The sequence below is a fragment of the Myxocyprinus asiaticus genome, chromosome 29 (genome assembly GCF_019703515.2).
Source record: "Myxocyprinus asiaticus isolate MX2 ecotype Aquarium Trade chromosome 29, UBuf_Myxa_2, whole genome shotgun sequence".
Lineage (NCBI taxonomy): Eukaryota > Metazoa > Chordata > Actinopteri > Cypriniformes > Catostomidae > Myxocyprinus > Myxocyprinus asiaticus.
In genome coordinates this window covers 33,876,719-33,883,821 of record NC_059372.1, presented here as the reverse complement: position 1 = coordinate 33,883,821, position 7,103 = coordinate 33,876,719, and positions in this window count along the sequence as shown.

The window sequence follows — 7,103 nt, the reverse complement described above, 5'->3', positions numbered from 1 at the left end:
AGTTTTGAATTAAAAAACAGTTAAATTATAGCTGCAAGCAGCCATTATAGGGTCGAGCAAGGAAATGGCAGACATGGGAAGGGTATGTTGAAAATGACACTTACTACGTTTTGTTTTAATACAACAAAGCATTTGTAAGATACAGCATTTTTTGTAAAAATGCAAAATGGCCTAAGAGCAATATGGCTGACCAATTGTTATTGTACTCTGTATGACCTTAGAAATCGAAAGAGTGATGATTAAAAAGTTATCAGCAAAAACAAATCTATTTTTCTAATGTTCCCAAACTGCTTGTGTTCCCTCTGGTTATGGTGGCAATGACAATTGCCAAATTTCATTCCAATTTGCCAGTGTTTGGAAGAAATAGCTTCACTTCTAGCTTGATGTCTTAATTCATTACTGTGTTACATGCAAAAATGTTGGTATATGAAAAGTTACTTTTTATCGGTCTCAAAATTATTTGACAAAAATGGAAATGTATAGTCAATTAAAATAAATACAATACATTTATAGACCTCACAAATCAAAAGTTAAAAGTAAAAACATGCAGAAAAGTAGAGGCGAGGGGAGGTTTTTGTTTCAGGCCTCGTGAATTTAAACAACTGCCCTTGGAAACTAGCAACTGTCTAACTAATTGTGGAAATTGTGCCAAATGTTGTCCATATCCTCTAATTCAATCATACAATAAGGAAATAAAGGAAGTAAATGATCCGTTAATAGGACATACAAGACCAAATGCTGCTGCTTAACTGAGATTTCAATGCTAATGCTACTGTTTCATGGTAATCAGTTAAACAGAAGTCTGGCATCTGGTCTGAAAAGAGTATTTAATCTTCATGTGAGAATGTACACCAGAGCCAGAGAGCAAAAGTTTATTATGAACATGCCCTCAGTGTGTTTTCCATTTTTGCTAATCGTATTACTAGCATACACTTTGAATGGCACAAATGTGGCTTTTTACAAAGGTTCTAATATTTTGTGTTTTGCAGATTCATAACTGCTTGAATTTCCTTTGAAGCAAATAAATTAACCTGGGACATTAGCCATTTTACCTAGCACACATTATCATTATACCATTATTACCATTATCAGCTCTACAACTTCAGGTATTCCCAGTAGATATTGCAATGATAGATATTACTATCATATTGTTAGGCTGTTAGCATAGCATGATAGACTGATGTGACTCCTTAATTCGTGTTAGTATGGAAACATTCTGGAACAAAACACTCACATGTTAAGGTAGGCTACCATGAATGAACTCATGCTTCATGGATAATTTTGTGGACAAATTGTTAACACTGGGTTATCTTGTTCCATATTTTACACAGTACATTTTAGGCAGGGATTAGCACTGCTTGCTCTGTAGCGGGGTTTCATTTACCTGGGTAAAAGCGATGCCAATCCACCTTCAAATGTACAAATGTAAAACGTTACTTAACTCAGGGTTAAGTGCAGTGTGAAAAGCCTAAAAGATTGAATTGAAATTACACTGATTTTAATATATATGTATATATATTTTATATAACAATTTTTACTGTACATTAAAAAAGTGGTAACCTGCAATTGTTGCCTTAAGTCTAACCCTTACAATTTAACTTAATGTAGTCAGGTTGATTTAGACATGTTAAATGATATTTTTGGGGTGTTAGTCTCGCAATATATAATTTCTACAAAATATACAATATATTTACTAAATCATAATATGCATAACTATATGCTATTTATCAAAAACAGGCTTACATAAAAGAACAGGTTTTTTGTTGATAAAGAATAAAAAATATATATAAATTTTCAATCCAATGTTATATAACAAAGAGAGATAAGCTACTATTCTACTTTTAAATGGCTTACTCCAAGTAATACTGGATTTAGAGGGTGACAAAGCAGCAGACCCAAAAGGGCAACTATGGCAAATATACCACGGGACTACATATAAGGCACTTGAAGACCCGTAAAAGCATGTGACTTCAAAATACATTGAAATGTCTCAAAAACAGTAGAAAATAATCAGATGGCTTCCAGACTCACTGGATGGTATCTCTGTCAGATTCAGCAGTGGCACAGGAATAATTATTTCATAATGTCTCAGAAAGCAGTGATAAAGGAGCAGTCAGTAACTTCAAAAGGACCTGTTTAAGGACCTTTTTTATTACTTAAACAGTAGCAAAAGGATGGCAAAATGCTATCAGGCTGTAATGATACTATAGAGAGGAGATTAGGTATGAACCCAGGTACGGGAGCTTTATTCAAAGAGTGCAGGACAACTGGGCAAACATTATAAATGTCTTTACTGTCACTTTTGATCAATTTAATGCATCCTTGCTGAATAAAAGAATTAATTTCTTTAATTTCTTTCCCAGAAAATTCTTACTAACCCCAAACTTTTGAACGGTAGTGTATAATGTTACACATTTTAGGTAAATGTTGTTCTTTTGAACTTTCTATTCATCAAAGAATCCTGAAAAAAAATTGTACACAACTGTTTTCAACAATGATAATAATCAGAAATGTTTCTTGAGCATCAAATCAGCATATTAGAATGATTTCTGAAGGATCATGTGACACTGAAGGCTGGAGTAATGATGCTGAAAATTCTGCTTTGATCACAGGAATGAATTACATTTTACTATTGTATTATTATTATTATTTTAAATTGTAATAATATTTCACAATATTACTGTTTTTACTGTATTTTGGATCAAATCAATGCAGGCTTGGTGAGCAGAAGAGACTTTTGAACTTTTGAACAGTAGTGTACATCCAACATAATTGATGTGACACTTTGTGATAATAATGTTTGTTCCAAAAGACTTGTTTAAATGCATTAAACTAGTTTATTAGATATTAAAAATATAAATTGTGACTAGACAGGCTGTCAGTCTGTGTGTTAGTGTTGGTGGGGATTTTTTAACGATTTCAGTGCAGTTACATTGTTACGTCAGTAAGTGGCGGCAAGGGACTGTTATGAGTGAGTTAGTCAGCAGACTATTCAACCATTTCAGTCAAAAAGTTTGCTTTATTCTGGAACAAACAATACTATGGTTATCAATGTCAATCACTGCTATTTCAAGAGTGAATCCCACATTTATATGCGGATGAAATTCCCAAAACTTTGCAGCGTGTACGTGGCCATTGGTCCTCCTCTTAGCAACATGAAAAACAAGTTTTATAAAAATTCTGAATGGATAATATATAGCATAGAAAGCGCACAACGAGCGCTCCTTTTATAATCACTAAAAAGCTGTCACTTATCTTCATTGCAATCTCTAGCACCTCCATAGAACCAGGCCTATTAATAATGAAAAATTAGTAAGCCTAAATGTTTTCAATTTATGCAAGGAATACAAAAGCCCTTACATGGAGTGGAAAGATATAGTAGAAAGATATAGAGAGAGAGAAAATTACCCCTCAAAAAAGTTAGTAAGAAGCTTTCTCTTCCCGACTGCGAGTTCTTCTTCTTCTTATGCCCTCTCACCCCTTTTGGGGTATGGGCCGCCAACAATAGATCGCCAGAGGTTTCTGTCCTGGGCCATTCTTTCCATTCCATTCTTGGTGATATCTTCCTCAAGGTCATGTCACCAGGTGTTTCTTGGACGGCCTTACTTCCGCTTTCCTTGGGGGTTCCATCGCAAAGCCTGCCTAGTGATGTTGTTTGGTGGTTTGCGCAGGGTGTGCCCTTTCCATCTCCATCTTCTCTTCTGAATTTCTTTCTCTGCAGGAAGTTGGCTGGTTCTATCCCAGAGACTGGTATTGCTGATAGTGTCTGGCCAGCGGATCGGTAGAATCCTTCTAAGGCAGCTGTTGATAAATGTCTGGATTCTTTTGATGGTGTTTTTTCTCGATCTCCAGGTTTCGGCCCCATAAAGCAGTTCTGACTTTACATTAGAGTTGAACAGCCGAATCTTTGTTTTCAAAGAATCTTTGTTTTTTTGAGCTCCAAATGTTTTTGAGCTGTATGAAAGCCATTCTTGCTTTGCCGATCCTTGCCTTGACATCTGCATCTGTACCTCCCAGCTGGTCTGTAATGCTTCCCAAGTAGGTGAAGGACTGCACTTCTTCGAGTGGACTTCCATTCAGGATGACTGGTTCGGTACTGCTGATGTTGGTCTTCAGGATCTTGGTCTTGTCTTTGTGGATGTTGAGTCCTACCTGTGATGATATGGCTGCCACAACATTTGTTTTCTCCTGCATCTGCTGGTGGCTGTGGGAGAGTAGTGCAAGATCATTGGCAAAGTCCAGGTCATTGAGCTGGTTCCACAAAGTCCACTGGATTCCATTCTTGCATTCACAGGTGGGCATCTTCATGATCCAGTCAATGGCGAGAAGAAAGAGGAAAGGTGACAGCAAACATCCTTGTTTGACTCCGGTCTTCACCTGGAAGCTGTTGGTGAGCTGCCCTCCATAGATGACTCTGCATGTCATTCCCTCGTATGAGTTCTTGATCAAGCTGACCAACTTGGCTGGAATGCCATAGTGTTTAAGGAGGCTCCAGAGGGTCTGTCGATCAACACTGTCAAAAGCCTTCTCATAATCGATGAAGTTGATATACAATGGTTAGCTCCACTCCCAGGACTGTTCGATGATAATGCGGAGTGTTGCAATTTGGTCTGTGCGAGATCTGTTCTGCCGGAAACCTGCTTGCTCGTCTTGAAATTGTAGGTCTACGATGTCTTTCATTCTCTCTAAGAGGATCCGGTTGAAGACCTTGCCTGGCACTGACAGGAGTGTGATGCCTCTGTAGTTGTTGCAGTTGCTGAGGTCACCTTTCTTGGGGAGCTTGATAAGGTAGCCCTCCTTCCAGTCCTTAGGTGTCACTTCTTCCTCCCAGATCTTCACAAAAAGGTGGTACAGCATCTCCACTGATGCATCTAGGTCTGCTTTCAGGGCCTCTGCTGGGATGTCATCAGGTCCAGCAGCCTTTCCATTCTTCAGCAGGATGATGGCTTTTCTGATCTCTTCTCTGGTGGGTTTGTCACAGTTGATTAGGAGATCAGCGTTGGCTGGATCGATTTCTGGAGGATTTGGCAGTTCTTGTCTGTTAAGGAGTTCCTCAAAATCTGTTCATCTGTTGTTCTATTCCTGTGATGGTCTTTCCTTCTTTATCCTTGACAGGTCTTTCAGGGTTGCTGTACTTTCCAGACAATTTCCTGGTCGTGTCATACAGTTGTTTCATATTATCATTGTATGCTGCCAGTTCTGCTTCAGCTGCCAGTCCCTATACATATTTCTTCTTGTCCTTCCTGATGTTCTTCTTAACAACTTGAGCTTCTGCAAATTCTTCTTGGGCCTTGGCTTTTGCCACTGTAGTCCTGCTGTTGTTAACTGCTGCTTTTTTCTGCTTTCTCTTCTCTATCTTGCTCAATGTCTCAGCAGTGATCCACTCTTTGTGATGGGTTTTCTTTGCTCCAACAACTTCCTGGCAGGTTGTTCTCAGGGTCTGCCATTTACTTTGCACAGTATCATCAGCTTGCAGTTGTTGTAGCACCTCAAACCTTTTCTTCAGCTCAAGTACAAATTCTTCTCTAACATTGGGAACCTTTAAACAGCTGACATCATACTTAACTCTTCTGTATGATCCTTCAATCCAATTCTTCTTTAACTTTAGTTTCATTCTGGCAACTACTAGGTGGTGGTCAGATGCTACATCTGATCCACTTCTAACTCTAACATCTAGGAGGGGACTTCTGAACTTCTTATTAATGCAGATGTGGTCAATCTGGTTTTCTGTCTTGTAATCTGGCGATACCCAGGTATTCTTGTGGATCCGCATGTGAGGAAAGATACTGCCTCCGATAACAAGATTATTCAGTGCACACAGGTCTGCAAACCTCTCGCCATTCTCATTCATCTCTCCCATTCCGTGTTTGCCCATGACATGCTCGTATCCTGTGTTGATGGGTCCAATTTTGGCATTGAGGTCTCCCATAAGGATGACAATATCTTTGTTGGAGTAGATCTCTATGATCTTCTGTAGTCTGTTGTAAAACAGGTATAGTAAAACTATAAACAAATTAATATAAATTATTGTAAATAATTCAAAAAATTTACCGTATCCACTGCATGAATTTAATCAGATTTGTCATTATTATTTTCACTAAAATATAAGTATCTTGTGGACCCCCCTAAGTCTATTTTTTACTTCTTATGGGGGGTCCCTAATGCCTTATGGGGGGTCCCGGATCCCCCCAGACCCCCTCAATTCGAGCACTGATGTTACAACATAAAGAAAAATTTTTAGGTTAAAGGGATAGTTCACCCAAAAACGAAAAGCCTCTCATAATTTATACACCCTCATGCCATCCCAGATGTGTATGACTTTCTTTCTTCTGCAGAACACAAACGAAGATTTTTAGAAGAATATCTCAGCTCTGTTGGTCCATATAATGCAAGTAAATGGGGTCAAACACTTTAAAGCTCTAAAAAGTACATAATGGCAGCATAAAATCCACATGACTCCATTGGTTAAATCTATGTCTTCTGTAGCGATCCAATCGGTTTTGGGTGAAAATAGACCAAAATGTAACTCCTTTTTCACTGTACATCTCTCCATTGCAGTCTCTAAGCACAATCATGATTTCAAGCTCGATTACACTTCCTAGTGCTTGACATATGCACAGAGTGCTAAATGTCGCTAGGAAGAGTAATCAAGCTTGAAATCATGATCACCAAGGAGACTGCTGTCAAGATTTATAGTGAAAAAGGTGTTTTATTTCGGTCTGTTTTTACCCAAAACAGATTGGATTGCTTAAGAAAACATTGTTTAGACCACTGGGGTTGTATGGTTTACTTTTATTCTGTCTTTATGTGTATTTTGGAGCTTCAAAGTTCTGGCCACCATTCACTTGCATTGTATGGATCTACAGAGCTGAGATATTCTTCTAAAAATCTTCAGTTGCGTTCAGCAGAAGAAAGAAAGACCCGGGATGGCATGAGGTAATGAGTAAATAATGAGAGAATTTTCATTTTTGGGTGAAATATCCCTTATCCCTTAACTATCCAGAGTCAGCCAAGCATGAAAAACCGCATAAATAGTGGTTGCTTGGACAGAAGTGATGCCTCTAAAAACAAGAATTGACTAAGCAGCTCTGTTACCCACAAAA